General features: G+C 39.7%; 1 long non-coding RNA gene across 4 annotated transcripts; it reads right to left on the reverse strand.

The window, feature by feature from the left end:
* Positions 1-255: 255 nt before the first annotated feature.
* Positions 256-7,019, reverse strand: LOC119248268 (uncharacterized). Of its 4 annotated transcripts, none has more exons than XR_005125891.2 (4): positions 6,980-7,009; positions 5,774-5,927; positions 2,359-2,481; positions 256-498 (listed from the first exon to the last, which is right to left on the reverse strand). It is a non-coding gene; the product is annotated as an uncharacterized LOC119248268 (long non-coding RNA). The 4 variants fall into 4 exon arrangements; XR_008552336.1 differs by lacking the exon at positions 6,980-7,009 and adding an exon at positions 6,926-6,969; XR_005125890.2 differs by lacking the exon at positions 5,774-5,927 and having other exon boundaries at positions 6,980-7,019.
* Positions 7,020-18,462: the final 11,443 nt, after the last annotated feature.

Genomic DNA, 18,462 nt, shown 5'->3' on the forward strand with positions numbered 1-18,462 from the left:
AGCTTCTCATACCTTTCATGAAGTTCCTAGACAAGAGGAAGTGCATTTAACTTCCACTGCACTTAGAGATCAAGACACACTGACATCTTTTGTGAGAAATAAAGTAAGAGGAACCAAAGCTGAATAACTAGCCAGAGATATAACCACTGAAACTTAATCTCTCTCTCTCTCTCTCACACACACACACACACACACACACACACACACATACACACACATGCTCACAACATAAGACCTACAAAACAGATGGAGAGTATGTTTTATGCACCCTTTATTAGTTTCATAGGGTGAGTGTTACAGCCATTAGAATGTGGACAGAATTTTACTTGTACAAGGCTCGCTTTGCTCTGTTGCCCAGTTCATGGCCAGCAGACAAATTAATTTCCCCAATAAATTCTTATCTCTGCATAGGCTTGTAGTTGTCCTTTGGTTTTGTTGTGTTTGACTTCACAACAATGCCCTTGTTTGCCAGCCAACTCCTGTTGTCAGAACTGGTTCCTAATGAGCACAAAGATATCAAGGTTACTAGCAATGATGAAAGAGAACTAAGAGTCCCAGTTAAAAAAACAAAAAACAGTTCATATTGAATGTCAATTCTCTGACCCACCATCAAGGATTAGCTGTGTGTTTTATTCAGTTAAAACTCACACAACTGAAATTCTTAAATTTGTTTACAATGTGCTAACACAGTGACTCACAATCATGGTTACATGTCAGAATATTTAAAAATTCCAATACTCAGACTGCAACCCACTCTCGTTAAGTCAGAATCTTTGCTTTCTACACAGTACCAATGCTTTTAAAACTCCCAGGTTTTCCAAAGAACAGCCAAGATTGAGGTGTCACTGCTAACACCTTTGCCTGATATGCATCTTCTGCTTGTTCAGAGCAGAGCAGAGCAGAGCACATAATTAAAATCCTTATGAAACTCCATCCCACCTGTAGGTAGAAGACATGAAGGTGCATTGTCTAGACTATCCTATGCTTGGCTTTGCTTGCTCAATGCCTCCTGAAAAGTTGGATTAGATCCCGTCATTGGAAGATCAAGAGTTCCAATGACAACATTCTTATTGCTTTGTTTCTCTTGAAAACTCGGCTACGAAGGCAGCAGCTGTGATTTCTCCCCATGACAAGCAGCTGCTGCAGGTCAGCCTCAGTCTGCATTAGAGCAAAACTGGGTTTCCCAGTTTTTCCCCAAGGCTTATCCACTGGAGTTTGCTGTCTGGCCCTGATAGGCAGAATACTGGACACCTGCTATTGTCCAAGTTTGGAGAAGTCTTTTAAATCGTGGGCCCTTCCATTTCAAATGCAAACAACTGCAACATACATCAAAGAAACTTCTTTGGTCTGAATGGCTCAAACAATCTCAACCCCTGGGTTGTTTATAAGGTTATTCAGTTTCTGTCTTGTATTCTCTGTCAACCCATTCTCCCCCTACGTTTGTTCTGTTCTTTTGCTTTAAAAAGCAAAACAAATTGAGACTACACATCTATTCTCTGAAGATCACAGCTTCTTGAGGCTGAGAGCCAGATGCTGATTTGTTTTCCATCTAGAGCTGTACATACAGAGAACTTCCTCAATGCAAGGCCATTCTGCTTTTGTCCTTCCTAGAGCTGAATGCACGGCTAGTCAGCAGTGGAGCTGAAAATAGAACCCAGAACTTTCAAATCATTGTTCTGCTCGCCGGACTGTGTTTCCTCCCTTAAAGACGTGACTAAACAATGTCCTGTTTTGCAAAAGCAGAAATCATAATATATGTATGAGAAATGGGATGCAGGAGAAGCACAGGCTCCACCCTTGGGAAAGATGGCACTGTCACATAAAAGGAGTGTGAATTCATTTCTAGCACTGCATCTTATAGGTTGGATGCACTCAAGAAATGTGTTGAATCATCGACTCTGTAATGTGTGGCATTTTGAACAAGGAGTTCTCTTTGAGTGCCAAGAATGTAATTGCTTGACAACCCACAGAAAGGAAATTTAGAACACAAGAAAGGTTATCATGAAAATGACAGGACCTATATATAAAAATGGTCAGGGATCTGGGGGGGACTTTCTAGTATCAGGTAGCAAGTGTCATAGGCAGGAGCCAGAGGTTTGGTGACACTGATTCTTAACTCAGGGTATGTGTGTGGCTCATGGGAAGATCAGAAAGCAGATCTGAGTGATAGGGGAACTGGGAGTAACTGATACCTTCCCATGCTCCCTGGAGGACTTCAGTACTCTCTTTTTGTGCTGCTATTTTCTAGAGGTCTTGGTTCTCTTTTAGGCTTGGCTACACTGCCATTGGTTTCTGTGAGCTCCCCGAGGGCAAGAACTCTGTGGTTCTATTCCTGTGGCCATTCATGGTCATACTCACCTTGTCCCAGGGGGCAGCAGAACAGAGCCTAGAATCAGACTTTCTGAGTTTGAATCCCCAGCTCTCCGGTATTCCAGCTTTGAGATTTTGGACAAGTAGCTTTACCTCTCTGTGTGGCAATTTCTGCATTTGTAAAGCAGACATGATAAAAATAGGTCTTATCTTAATGGGTCATGAAAATTAATTTTTAAATGAAGAAAAATTTTATGAAAATTATTAAATGAGTTCCTAATTGTGAAGTACTCAGAACAGTATTTGGAACATTATAAAAATTAATTTACTGTTAGTTATTAGAGGCCATTAAATGCATAATTTATGAATGGACAGTCTAGCTAACAGAATAGTTAAAATGTGCTGCATGACTTGATAAGCACATCTCGTGGATTACTCCCTTTCATATTAAAATGAGGTGCAAGAGACAACTACTCCTATCACTCCTTATTATAGTGGGGGCACTAAGGCATAGAAGTGTTGAGTAACTCACTCAAAATCATGCAGTCGTGAGTGAGACAGGGAGGATTTTTTTTTTTTTAACTCTGCTCATTTAATGTATTCATTCTCTTGTAAATATCCAGTATTATTTATTTATTTATTTTTGAATTTTATTTTTATATTCCCCATACAATTGCAACCCCCTTATTTTGACCCCAATCTCTCCTTACCCCACACCCCCACCCCTGCCATAGTGTGTCTCTGGTTCACAGTTATTTGTTGATTTTGATTTTTTCTTTCTTATAGTTATTCTTTTTCCTGGTCCTTTATTTAGGTTTTCTAGATTCCTGCTATGAGTGAGACCATCCGGTATTTTTCTTCTTCTTTCGGGCTTATTTTGCTGAGCATGATCCCTTCCAGCTCCATCTATGTTGCTGCAAATTGCATGAGTTTATCTTTTTTGATTGCTGAGTAATATTCCATTGTGCATATGTACCACATCTTCTTGATCCAGTCATCTATTTTTGGGCATTTGGGTTGTTTCCAAAGCTTAGCTATTGTAAACAGTGCTGCTATAAATATAAGGGTGCAGGTGCCCTTTGAAATTAATGTTTCTGTGTCCTTTGGGTAAATACCTAGGAGTGGAATTGCTGGATCATACGGAAGCTCTATGTTTAGTAGGTTGAGGAATCTCCATAGTGGTTGGACCAGTTTGCACTCTCACCAGCAGTGCAGGAGAGTTCCTTTTCCTCCACATCCTCGCCAACATTTTTTGTTGCTAGTTTTTTTAATATGTACCATTCTCACTGGTGTGAGATAGTATCTTATCATAGTTTTGATTTGCATTTCTCTGATTGCAAGTGATGGTGAACATTTTTTCATATGCCTGGTGGCCATTTGTATTTCCTCTTTGGAGAAGTTTCTTTTTAGCTCTTCTGCCCATTTTTTGACTGGATTATTTTCTTTGTTTTTGTTGAGTCTCATCAGCTCTTTATAGATTTTTGTGATCAGTCCTTTATCATTGGTGTTGTGTGCAAAAATTTTCTCCACAGGGAGGATTTGAAACTAGACAGTGATTACACATCTCTCACCCCTATACTGCCAATCACGTATGCACTTGCTAGAAGGAACACTAAGGGGAAAGCTACTTTATGATGTTCTCATGAGGTTCAAATATAATTTATTGATACCTTGAAAAAGTAGTGAAAAAAGTATACATGTGTGATGAGGCTGATGACAAATAGACATGAGAAACCCTACTCACTTGGCCTGATTTAGCATATCAAAAGGTGATCATATGAATAATTGGCCTTCAAAATCAAATAACAAGTGAAACCAGTCATTTTGATACACAGAAATGCAATTTGATATGAGTGTCACCTACTCAAGGTAACAGTCATTGAATAAATTGACAATTGACAAAAGAGCTTCTTGAGAATGGAGTGGCATGCTGTTTTGCTTGGTTTCTTTGCTCAAATATACTTAGTTTTAATTTATTTTATTTATTTACATGCCTTATCTCTTAATAGTTTCCCCAGGCATGAATATGAAGAAAAATGATGATATATTTTTTCTTCAAAGTAACTATTTGTTTTGCGGGGGAAGGGATGACAAAATGGATGAAGGACATCAAGAAGCACAAACTTCCAGGTACAAAACAAATAGTCAAGGCGATGTAATGTAGGGTTTGGGGACTGTATCCATTAATATGGTATTGAAGATTTGAAATAATAGTAAATAGACTTAATGTGAGGATCATTTGCAATGTATGCTAACACTGAATCATGTGTTCTACATCTGACACTTCCAACAACAAAAAATACACATATGTTGCAAAAAAAAAGAAAAGAAATCATTTGGCGTATTCTGGTTTTGTAGAAAGCAAATAAAGCTTGAGGTTGGGAGATGAGGCTTCTCATCCTTTAGAACATGAATTGAGTTTCCCAGCCGACTTGCAGTTCAGATTTCTCTACTCAAAAATGGCGCTTTGGATAACATTGATCATAAAAGTCCTAGTACCTTTAGACATCTTTGATTTCTCTCCTGGGAATTTTTATTTTAGTATAATAAATATTTCTCAACATTTTTCAAATCAGATTATTTCACAATTAAAACACAGTAAATATAATCTTTTGTCTTCCTACTCTCCTTTTAGTTCTTATAATCATTAAATTGACAATGTTTCTTAGAATTAAATAAAAGCCCAAACATAAGCAAACAACAAAATGTTCACCATCACAAGCAACAGCTGAAGATATTCCAAAGGGTTGGAGGATATGTATGTGAATGGACTTGTGTTCTGAAAATTAAGAAAAGAGCACTAACTGCGTCATTCCTGCTTAATTTCTTTAAAGTTCAGGCCCTCTTCCAGGGAATGAATTAGTTTATTTGAAGCAGCTATGATCCCTGGGTTTCCCCTGCCAATGGTGACAGCAGCCTATCAGAGACAAAAAGCTTTGGAAAACAACAATAAAAATACCTCAATGCATTTGACCATCTAGTCATATTTCATGTACCTGTGACAGATCTGCATGAACCAAATCATTTCTTTGTGCTCAGCTGAGAATACCAAGGAATACTTCTTTACTCCAAGCAGATCCAAGTGGCAGGACAGCTGCTCTTTGTTTCAGGAAAGGATTGGGCAAAGAATGCCTCAATGGTAGAGCTTCCTGTTTGTAATATCTGATGCTAAGGAACATGCCAACAGTTTCGAAGCTTTTATTAAAGGGGAGATAATTGTTGCTGGGGTACAGTTGTGATGAAAATAAGAACTCTCTCCAGTTGATGTCTTGGTACATCACTTGTGCATAAGACTAATCCTATTATTTCCCTGCTCCTTCAAATTCTCCCTTTTGCCTACCAGATAAAGTCCAAATATTTTAGTATTCTCCAAACTCTACCCAGGATTCCTTGTAGTTCCCTGAACTCACCTGGCTCCTTTGTGCTTGGAATGGTTTCTCCATATCAACACTTGGAAACTCACCTGTCAAGATTCAGCTTATGTGTTACCTCCCATTAGTAGCATTTGGAAGCTTATCAGGCAGGAGAGGAGTCTCTTTATGGTCTCAAAGCATCCCAGGTGTCTTTCTATCCAAGGGAGTCTCAGAACTGGCTGCACTATGGAATCATCTGGGGAGCTATCAAAACACACCAATACCCATGCCCTACTCAGATTTTGGATTCCACTACTTTAGGTTGGGGCCACACTTCTCTATTTAATATGTCCAAGGAATTCTAATGTGTAACCAATGTTGAAACCACTGCTTAATAGACAATATTATAACATAGTGTATTTAAACTTTTGCATTTATAGTTCCTCAATTAAGTTTCTTGAGGACAGACATTATTTTATATTGATATGCATATTATCTGAGAGTTAAAAAATGCCAAGTATCAGAAGTTGCTTAAATCATTTATGAATAATGAATGAAAAGAATGAATAACACACATCACAGCCTCCCACCCACTTAGGTTTAGAAGCTCAGATATGTTCATACAGTTTGTTTGGGTTAAGAAATTATGGGAAATGAAGAATCAACTGGAATTCCAGGGAGCTGGGGACAAAGAATGCAGTCTAGAGAAGTGTCAGAGAATACAAAATATGAAAAAAAAAAGCTGGGAAATTATGAATTAATTAGCAGTGCATTCTAAAATAAAACAGAACCAAGCAATCTGACTTGGGGAGTCACTATGGGAGAGAGACTAAGGCAAGAGTTTCAGGAGCTGGAAGACCAGAAGAGAACAAACAGCTCGCAATGTTGGATACTGGAAGGAAATTAACTTCTGTCTACACTGGGTGGGAAAACAAAGCACACAGAGTTTGTCCAATCGAAACTTAATTTTTCCTGAAGACCCAGGGTCTGAGGCTAAAAGTCAAAGTGTCCTAGAGGGCGTTTGTTGGTCAAGCTTGAGCATTACCAGATGCTGTTGTCTTCTGTCTGTTCTTTGTAGTTTGAGAATGGGATATGCTAAGTGTTTTGTACATGTCATCCTTCTTAACATGCATGATGAAGCTTATGAAGTAGACTTTAATATTGCCAGTTTCACAGGTGAGGACACTGAGGTTTAGAGAAGTTGAGTAAATATCGGTGAGGACACTGAGGTTTAGAGAAGTTGAGTAAATATCCCAATTTACCTGTGCGACAAATGAGAAATATCGTCTTCAAAATGACCAATGAATCTTACTCACCTGATGACCCTCTTTTGGGGGAGACTCTGGAGAAGACAAAGGGATAGTTTAGAATTCCAAGTTCTCAATTCCAAGAACAGTGGTCTATCCCCAAGTCCTGCCAATGAACTATGAGACAACAGCATTTGTGGATGGTCCCTTCAAGTACTTTCATGTTAAAAACTACTTGTTTGGGGCCTCCCCAGTGGTGCAGCGGTTGAGCACTGGGTTGTGAAGCTGCCCACAGCCTCTGCAGCACCAGTTCAATCCCCAGCTGCTCCCCGGCCACTGGAGGAGGGTCCCACATGGTGCGCCGACCTCTCCTGCCGCCCGCTGCTCCCCTCAGCAGTGTACTTTGGTCCTTCTGCCTGCTCTGCTCCCTGCTCTGTCTCTGGTGAATTCTCTCACCCTCCCACACTTGTGACTGTACCCAGTGCATGTATAAATAAATAAATAAATCTTTTTTTTTTTTTTTTTAAAAAGCTTTAAAAAAAATAAAAACGACTTGTTTGGGTGCAAGACCACTAAGTGGTCTGAACAGGAGACAATGCTCTGCACTTATTAACTGCTGGTGAATGTGTTTCCCCCTTTCAGATAAGGAAAGATGACACACTCAGAATTCAATGATTCCGTATGATATAACAATGTTTATATATAAAGTTGGACTGGTTTTTATTTTAATGGATAAACAATTTATTAGTGTCATAATCTGTGAATTGGCTATATTCCATATAAGGTATCATTGAAATTTGAGACTTGAAATATTTGCTTTGCCGTTTTGAGGGGAACTCCCTCTTGCTAAACCTCTCTTTCAACTACTAGTCATCTAGGCAAACTTCTCCTCTGTCTTATCATAATAAAACGTTAGGTTCCAAAACAAATTTATCTTAACTATTAGTCTAACCAATCAGTTGGGTCTGTGTGCATTATGGTATGATGAAGATGCCAGAGATCTAAATTTGCCGAATTCAACTTCCCTTATCAATGAACTGTGATGATTGCTGTCATCACATTGGAATACTTCCTGCTGTTCCAGTCTTCATGCCAAGCACGTTGAAGCTACTGGTTTTTCCCCAGTTCTGCATATAATTCCTGTGGAAACTATAATCATCCAGCTGTAAGAGATACTTGCTTGTCAACATGACAGGAGTATGGACTTGGTCCATTTCTTTGGTTTATTGGGAAAGAATCTGGCTTATGACATTAACTAAATCTGGGTTCAAATCCTGACTCTGCCCTTTGCAAACACTTCCAGAGGCAAAGAAAGCTCAACAAATCTTGATTTTCTTCCTTGTCTCCCTTGGCTGAGAAACAATATACCCTTCTTCCCAGCAGATCATTCCTGTGATCCAATCATATATGCTTTCTGTCCAACACACCCACACACAAAACACATGGTTGTGGATTTTACTCTTTGCTCTTATGTTCTTTCTCAGAAAACCAGGATCTCAAAAAACATTTCTGAGCCATATTTTAAGGTTATTTCCTCTCTCTTTTCCAGGATGGGGATGTCCTTTGACCCCTGGCTTTCTAACACACACACACACACACACACACACACACACACACACTTCTTCTCTCTCAGTCTGTGTCTTCTGATGAGCATTTTCCAAATAATAAATGAAAAGGTGTGTCTGGTCTCATTTCAGAATTTGGTTGGCAATTCTTACCTCACTTTCCAGAAAGAGGCAGTGTTTGTTTTATGAAGATCTCTGGAGAGGTAGTCAAAACAAGGGGCAGTGCCAGACCTTGGGCATCTTCACTCTTGTTCTCTGGTCCTGGGTTTGTGCCTCTGTGTGAGAACATTGTGACAGCTGGCATCGAATGACCATTCCTTCTCTCAAATAGTCTATCTTCTTCCTGCTGACTTACAGGAAAATGAATTCACTGTCTAAAGATAAAAAGTTATTAAGTGGCAAATATTTAGTAAGGGAGCTGGTCTTTATCCACTCTCTTTTATGTCCAGGTTATAAAATTATTATAATTGATTACCTTTCTATCACTCACCTAATTCCATAAAACACATTTCACTCTGTAAATGTACATAGCTGTTTTGCCAGTGGGGATCAGCTGTTTGCTAAGGGAAAGCGCCAGCTTTCTGCTTGCAGACTTGAGATTTTTCTCTGGGCAAATGTTGACTGACTGAGACCAACTTAGCAGTACCCTGTTGTTATCTCCTGAAGGAAGATTTCCAACTTCTCTTTATGTTCTCCAAGTATGGGTGACATGCGCCATGACGATGGAGGAGGAGGGAATGAACATATATGAGTGGGAATAACTGAAAACTAATAGTTCTCTTTATTGTGCCCCTCATGCATGGTATTAAATTTTACATAGTTATCTCACTTCTATTTTACATGACCAGTCTTCACAACAGCCTTACACCTCTTTTATAGCTGAGCACATGGAGGCTCAGAGAAGTTAATGGATTTCCCAAGGTCACGGGGTCTCTGACTAGAAAGCCCATGTTTATTTAAGAACTCTAAATATGTCTATAGTGGAGAGAGAAAAATATTGCTCTGGGACCTGGAGAAATCCTGAAATGTCCTGGATCACTGACACATACCTACCAAAATGGTATGCTTCCTATTTGCAAAGTTTCAAGAAAGGAGCTTATGAACTTGGGAATAGATATAGAAATATTTGACACTGCCATGCCAGGGTGGTTTTGAATCCTTTTCCATTGTAGATATGTAGAAGTAGACATTATAGGAGATGTAATAATAATGGATGCCATAAATGGAACTCATCATGCTCCTGGCTCTGTGTTAAATACTCCATCAGGATTACCTCATCCACTAACCTAATTAGTGCACCACAAGATGGCTACCACTCTGTTGTATCTGTCTATCTATCTATCTATCTATCTATCTATCTATCTATCTATCTATCTATCTATCTATCTATCCATCCATCCATCTATCCATCTATCTATCTATCTGACATGGGCATTAAATAAAGAGGTATCAGTTACTCCAGTGGTTTGGCTTGGGAAGATGAAAATTTGGGTATATCTAAATCTAGTGCAAACTGCTTCTATGGACTCCTTGATAATGCCTCCACACCGTGGGGTAGAATAGGATGCAGGGTGGCCTAGGATCTTTTTTTTTTTTTAAAGATTTATTTATGCATACATGAACTGGGGTTCATGTGTGGAGGGGGGGAGTGGGTGAGAGGATTGACCAGAGACAGAGTGGGGAACAGAACAGGTGGATTGACTGAAATACACTGTTGAGGGGAGCAGTGGGTGAGACAGGAGAGGTCTGCTGGGCCATATGGTTTGCTCTCTGGCCAGCGGGGGATCGAACTCGTGCTGCAGTGGCTGCAGATAGCTTCATAGGTTGCGTCTTAACCCCTTGTGCCACCATGGAGGTCTCCTAGGCTCTCTCTTCTTGAGTCTACACTTGTGTATGATAACTTGAGGAACTTGAAGAAATCCCTCTTGTGAACAGAATGTCCACAACTGACAATACCATTATAGGAAGATCAGCACTGTAAATTCTCACCGTACTTAAAAATCATTAAAAATAGACTTTAAAGGGGAAGAAGGCAAAAGGGGAAATCCCTGTCCCAAATGAGTTCATTTGAACAATAGAGCAATCTTGGTAATTATTTAGAAGGAACAGGACTAATTAGATATCAGAAATAAAACTACAAAGAGAGCCCCTTCAGAAACTGCCTCTCTTGCCACATTTCCCCAAGAGATCACTCATTGCTTACTTTAACAGTTTCAAAATAATATGGAATAGCAAGATCTGCCAAACTAGCTTGATTGGAAGATAAAAAGATTTTCACCAATGGAATCTTTTCAGTTAATTGCAGCATGAAGAAGCCAAATCTAGCAGGTCATCATCAAGAAAAAAATTGTAAATACTGCACTTGGATTTCGCAGTGACAACATTTAGGCTATCCTGCCCTAGACCAAGTTTATTTGCCATATAATGCTGTTATAGAACAACCTCGATATTAAACGGGTTCCTGGCTGTGGGTCCTCACCCACGCGCTTTAAAGAGACTTAAGAATACTCTACTACAGGCACACACAAAAAGGTTAATAAAAAGTTTATTTACAAGAGGAAAGGAAATAAGGAAAATGTACAACTCAGGGAGAAAATAGGGAAATAAAGTCTTTAATGTGTCCTACCCGATCCGACGACCTGGAAACCTAAAGTCACTCTCAGAGCTGGCCGGAGCTGCGAGCTGGCAGAGAGCCAAAAATGGGGTCCCCCAAAGCCCACGTGTCTGGCTTTTATATCCACCTGGCTGCTTAACCCCACCCTCAGGTCCCAGCCACCTTCCCTTTGGTGGTGATGGGATTTGGAGTTCCCAGTGTCTTTGGCTTTGACCTGGGGTGGGGGTGGAGTCCACAAAGCCTTTATGGAATTAGCTTTGGGACATCCTTTTCCCCCTAACAATGCTACACTTTCACATAATGGCTTTCACTTTTAGCTGATATGGCAGCAGATCTTTTCCTGGAAATCAAGTGTGCTTAAAATATAGAATAACCTGATATCAGTGGATTAGAGAGAGAGAGTCAGAGATGGGAAATGAATCACAGTTTACACACAACTCTTACCACTTGTGTTGCAGCTGTGTGGGGTAAAGGGCAGTCAGTGCTCCCCCTGGGCCCTATGGGACCAACTGGCCTTGGAGCATCTGCCAGCTCCTTCTCATCTGATTCCCAACACTCACATGACTTTCTTAAAATGGCGGAAATAACAGCTCCGATGTTTGTACCTGTTATAAAAACATCATCATCCTCAACTGCCAACTCAGGCCCAATGTGTAGAGGTGATTTGGAAAGTGATAGGAAAACAAAATAATTCATTTTTTCAAGTATTACTGGATGTCTACAAATACAGCAGGCATTGTGAAGTATATGGTGTAGATGGAGGAGCAGAACAAAGTCCCTGAAAAGCAAACACTAATGCAAGATCATCCACACTCTGTGCAAGAAGTGTCCAAGGCCAACAGTGGCAATGTATAAAGCAACTGTGTTAGCAGAAGTTTGCTACTCTCAAAGGCTTACAGGCCAGATACTTAGGCAGTGGATTCAAATCATCCTTCAAAGTGGAAGCTGCCAGATAGCATTGTTTTTCTGACATGAATCTAGTCTAATGATTACATAAAAAAACTAGGCCCCTTGGAAGGAAGGAAGAATAAAAGGGAAGGAGGGGGGAAGGTAGGAGCTTACCTACCTATTTCCACAATGGCAGCACAATGCGAGGGCTTGCAAAAGACAAACTCAAAGGCATTTTCTGTTTTCTATTCACTGTTAAATCTAAGACCCATGCAACATTGTTTATAGTAATCATTTTCTATAGGAGTCAAAATCCACCAATTCTTATAAATCCTCACTTAATGCTGTGGATAGGTGCTTGGAAATTGGGTCTTTAAACAAAATGATATATATATAAATATATGTATCATTTCCCTCTATATCAGCCACAAGTGTTTTCTCTCATCGATGTTACTCAAGTACCTGATATATTAGACAATGAGGCTCAGAGTCACTAATTACTGTGGCCCAGACTAGAATAGCAAAATTTATTTGCCTAAACTCTGCATTGCCTATCTCTCTCATCTTTATTATGACTCTCAACTTGACCAAAGGGATGGGATACTTGGAAAAAAGATAAATGAGTGTTAAATTATAATAACAAACAGATCCCTCCTTGGCCATTATCAGTAAAGAGGATATAAAGAAATATGCCCTGTAACATTCTGAAAAGCAACAAGAATTTAGAGCAATCTGCCAGATTGAAAATATCGATCATGGTTTAACGGGGAATTTCTGGATGCCTCTAATAGAGTACACTCTACAAGGTCGATGTTATTGGAACACAGTGGCATTAAACTTTGGAGTTTCCCTAATGTTGAAAAGATTTTATCACTTTCAACTTCCTGTGTTCTGTTGATAAATAACATGGTCTAACTTCTCTAAAAATATGGACTGTATGTGTTAAGAATTTGATATATTTGTTTCTTCTAGATCCCCTCTAAATTTCTCCCCCAATCCACATCCTCAAGTGGTTGGCCATCCCCTTCTTTAAAAACAGCTACCATCCTCTCTCCTGACCATCCACATATAGATCACCTCACATGTGTGCTGTCTATAACATTGGCAGAAACTAGTTCAACATCAGAATTTTGGATTCCCTGAGTTCCTACTAAAATTAAAACTGAAGTTACAACACTTCAGTAATTTCTTTATCAGAGGGAGAGATCAAGAGGTGGGGCACTCTTTCCTTAATCCTGGCAGGTGTTTGTGACAGCCTTGACAATGGAATGTCGGGGAGGAGATCTTGGGTGATTTCCCAGGCCATGCTGGGAAAGTCCATGCAGCCTCTGCCAGTGTCTCCGAAGACCCTGTCTCTGGGAGCTTCTGCTCCCATTTAAGAAACTTCTGTGTTCGCCATGTGGAAAGACCATGAGGTGATTCTCTATCAAGAAAATGGTGCCTGAGGAACCCTAAATGTTTGTGTTTTTCCAGTCTGGATGTCAAGTGTGGATGAGTCCCAGTTATAATTCCAGTCCCACCATGTCTGACTACAGCTTTACAAGATCCTGATTGAGCTGTCTGATGTACCCTGTGTACCCCAAATTTGTGAGAAAAATAGATGCCATTGCTATCTTAAAACTCTTAAAGTTGTTTTGTACACAGTGATATTAATAGATAATTGGATCAGAAACTGAAAATTCAAAGTTAGGTATTGCCATAATAAATCTAGGACTTGGGGCGATGACTCTGGGACTGGGTGGTAGGTAGAAATTAGAGGGTCTTGAAGAGACTCTTAATAGAAGCCTCCTGGCCCTTGTGGAGGTTAGTAGTAGGACTAAAGGAAAGTGAACAGATTGTTATGGAAAATTAGAGGAAAGTGATTCTTGTTATATAGTGGGAGAAATTTCAGCAAAATTGTCATTTTCAGTGACATGGAAAACACAAAATATACCTAATCAACTGATGGATTTGGCTAAGGAGAATTCTAGCCAGAATGTTGAAACTGCTAAATGACTTCTTTTGATGACAAATAAGACTGTATAGAGAGAAGTTTATAAAAGGAATTGTTTTACTTTCAAGAAAGTATAAGACACAGGTGGGACTTGATGGTGAAAGTGTAGGCTGTGAATTTCCTTCTATAATTCAGATTTTAAAAGAAAAATCCTACAGGCAGAGATGGCTTCACAGAAAGCAGTTTTTAAAAACCGATTTCTGATTGACTAAATGTCAAAGTTTGGAGAAAGAACTCTTGCTTTCTTATGAAGCTAAAGGAATAATCCTATTTTCTCATGATTACTAAACATTTTTCTTTGACTTGAGTGGATTTTGGATCCCAAAGGATCCAAAAGTAAATAGACCTGATTAAAATTATTTCCCCCCATATTTTCTGATAGTCCGAACAACTCTCAGCAAGTTTGTTATTTCACTGTCCCACCAAAATGACTTCATGTTTTGGGGGTTTGAGTTTTGAAAATCTAAGTAGCTGAAATGAGTGATTGTTTCAGTTCCTTGGAGAAACAAATAGTCACATTCTGATTTCTTGGGGGAACTAAGAGAACCAAGTTCCAGGAGGGAGGTTTGGGGTTGGGGGAATCTACTCTCTTTTGGCCTCATTGCTGGAAGATTTCTGTCTTCAGAGTGAATCTGAGTTATCTCCTCTTGCAGGGGAAGCAGGTCAGCTTTGTAGGTGTTGCTTGCCTATCTGCTAAGTGGGGGTGACAGCCAGAAGTGTGGGAGAGGCTCTGTTCTGAGAGAGACACTGTGAGCCTGTCACACAAAGGGGATGGAAGAGCAAGGAGATGGGCACTCGGGCTTGATGAGGCAGGTTAGGAGGAAGTGCTGAATGCCACCTTCAAACTGCTGAGCTGACTCTGGATTTCTTCATTTGAGTTTCTTTTCTTTCCCCGTTTTCACTTGTCACACAATTAAAGGGCAGTGAAATGCCAGCCTGACCCGCCTGAGAGGCTTGGAGATATGAAACTGTAAAAGAAGATAATGATGAGACACATGTGGAGATGACTGGAGACCCTTGATAGCACATGCTATGTTCCTGTTTAACCTTTTAACTAGAAAAAAAGCATTCATTTAATAGACATGGTCTGGTCTGCTTTGCAGGAGTGTCTGAGAGCAGAGGAGGTAGAGGGAGAGAGAGGGAAGGAAACAAAAGAAAGGAGGAAAGGCAGGAAGGAAGGAAAATGGCATCATTTGGTCTCAGATCACTTGGGGATGTTTATAACATTGTACCACTCTAGTGCATTAACTTATTAAAGAAATCAGACCCTACAGGTGGAAAATTCCATAGAGGTCACTTGGTCCAAATTCGGAGTCATGCAGAACTCTTCTGTTTTAAAATTAGGTTCATTTATTCAGTCAACAATATTTTCTGAGCATGATCTATACCAGGGATTGATCCTGGCAAAGACTGAACGAAAGAGATAAGTATCCTCACTTTCATAAAGTCTACTTACATCCCAGAATCTGTGTTTGAACATTCCTGGTGATGTAAAGGTGACTTCCACTGTAGCCCCAGCAAATAACCCAACTCCTTGTCACAACATGTGAAACTAAGACAGCTCTACCTAGGCAGGTTTCTTGCCCTGGGTCTGAAAAATGAAATCATCTATGACATTCATCCCATCATAGAATAAAAAGAGAGAAGGAGTTAGATAACAAATTGAATGGGGCTATGCTTTGCAAGTGTTCTGAGTCAACTTGTAGGTTCATTTAATCCTTTGAAAGGAATTTAAATAATGTCAGGTGACTTCTTTCAAATGAAATGATTCCAAAATACCTTCAAACTTAAAACCCAATGATTTTCTGCATTATAGTTTGTCTTTTTCCTGGTCCCTTATTTACGTTTTTCTAAATTCCTGCTATGAGTGAGACCATCCGGTATTTTTCTTTTTCTTTCTGGCTTATTTTGCTGAGCATGATCCCTTCCAGCTCCATCCATGTTGCTGCAAATTGCATGAGTTTATCTTTTTTGATTGCTGAGTAATATTCCATTGTGTATATGTACCACATCTTCTTGATCCAGTCATCTATTTTTGGGTGTTTGGATTGTTTCCAAAGCTTAAATCAGCAAGCAACTATGGACCAGAGACATACTACCGTGGTGAGGGGGCAGGAAGAGGAAGAATTAGGGTCAAAATAAGGGGAGAGCAATTGTGTGGGGAATATAACCAAAATGAAAATGCATACATTGTGCAAAAATGAAAAAATATATAAGATTTCTATAAAATAAAATATTAAAAAAATAAACTGATATAAATGAAAAAAAAAAAAAACACAATGATTTCTGGATTATTGCCCATCTCACTCACTTAACTACAATAGTTTACTGGTCTCAGAGTTCTCTTCCAGTTAGCCTCAGACAAGGTGACTTCCTTTCTCTTAATCAGCTCCCTAATGCAATTTTGGTCTATGAAAAAATTCTAATTCCTCTAGCATAGTCCCTTCTGCTCTGTCATTCCAGGCAAGAGTCTCTGACCCCATGTAGACTGGCTGGCCTCTTCTCTTTATGCAGAACTTACCTTAGAATTTTGTCCTGTTTTACTTTTTTGTAAAAGATTGATTTATTTATGCATAGGAAAACTGGGATGTAGGCCAGAGGTGTGGGGTTTGAGAGGATTTACCAGAGACAGAGTGGGGGACAGAACAGGCAGATTGACTGAAATACACTGCTGAGGGGAGCAGCGGGTGAGACAGAAGAGGTCTGCTGTGCCATGTGGGTCACCTCCCTGGTCGGGGATCGAACTCATGCTGCAGTGGCAGTGGATAGCTTCATAGTTCTGAGACTTAACCCCTTGCACCACCAGGAAGGCCCAGAACAGGCGTATTTACTGAAATACATTGCAATGGGGAGCAGCAAGAGACAGGAGAAGGCTGCTGCACCATGTGTGTTAGCTCCTTGGCTGGGGATTGAACTCAGGCTGTAGAGTTGATAGCATGATAGCATTGAGACTTAACCCTTATGCCACCAGGGAGGCCCAGAAAATTTCATCTTTTTTATAGCTGAATAGTATTCCATTGTGTCTATATACTGCATATATATACACCACATCTTCTTGATCCACTCATCTGTCCTTGGGCGCTTTGTTTGTTTCTATAACTTGGCTATTGTATATAGTGCTGCCATCAATGTGGGGTGCATGCATCCCTTCCAGTTCTAAGTGTTTTTGCATTCTTTGCAGAGAAACCTAGGAGTAGAATTGCTGGATCACATGACAGATCTATTTTTAATATTTTGAGAGACCTCCATACTGCTTTCCATGTTGTGTGACAAAGGCATATTTTTTGCATAACACTACTTCTTGCATGTGCTTTTCTATACATAACTTGCAGCTGCTGCTTTTTGTGCTGCTTGCCACTTTAGTGTTGTACACTCTGTCTTTACCTAAACTGGTAAATCAATTGACTCAGCAGACATTTGCATGCAGAGCAGAGGTCGCAACTGTTACAAAACCAATCTGGTAATTATAGCCAATGTATAGGTATCTAGAAAGCAAAAGCAATAGCTACTGCTGTGAGCATTCCAGAGATTTATTTTTTTGTGGGACCCTCGCCAGTGGCCGGGGATCAAACTGGCACTGCAGAGTCTGTGGGCAGCCTTGCAACCCAGCGCTAAACCTCTGCACCACCAGGGGAGGCCCCATTCCAGAGATTATGTGAGCTTGTGAAAGAGGATGTTCTTTAAAACTTTTTCATACTACATGGTACATGATTTTTTTCCAACAAAACCTTGAGTAATGCCAGGCACATCTGTAAGACAGGTTTCTGAAATGAATAAATTGTGAATTCCTTGACACTCATCCGTGACACATTTTTTTCCTAAGTTAAAGAAGGTTTGGCAGAAAGAATTTGAGACATTTGCCACCATCTCTCAAAGAATCTGGCTCAGAATCTAAATCCCTGGGACCAACCAGATATTGGCAACCCAGGTGGGCTTCTATTTCATCCAAAGAATTTGTTTTTGTTTTTCCTGGCTGGGTATTTTTAAGTGCCTGCTGGTTATTAGTCAGGGAAGGAGTGTGTCTTGGGTCATTAACTTAGGAAAAAAAAAAAAAAAAAAAAGAAAGAAAGAAAGAAGAAGATATTTCTTCCTTGAATTTTTCCCGAATGCTTTGGATGTATTTCTATTGCATTATTGGTTGAGTATATTCTTACCATGATAAGTCACTTTTAGTAGCTTCATTTATATTAGCTAGCACTCTGGAGAGTCATAGTAACAGGCTGTTGAATTACCCAAGAGAAATTACTCTTGAAAGTAATCATTGTGAATGAATTTTCATCACTTGGTCTCATCACTTCATGCTGTTTTGTCTCTTTCATTTTTGCCCCTGATGAAAGTTCAACATAAAGAAGCCTTTTGTTATTATCTCATTTTCCTTGGAAAACTTTAGTATTATTAATCATAGTCGACACTTTATAGACGCAACCAAAGGGTATCACACACACAGGCACACACACATATCAGAATGATGTTGAAATGCATTTCATCAATG

The sequence above is a fragment of the Talpa occidentalis genome, unplaced genomic scaffold (genome assembly GCF_014898055.3).
Source record: "Talpa occidentalis isolate TD23 unplaced genomic scaffold, MPIMG_talOcc4v2.1 talOcc4.16, whole genome shotgun sequence".
Lineage (NCBI taxonomy): Eukaryota > Metazoa > Chordata > Mammalia > Eulipotyphla > Talpidae > Talpa > Talpa occidentalis.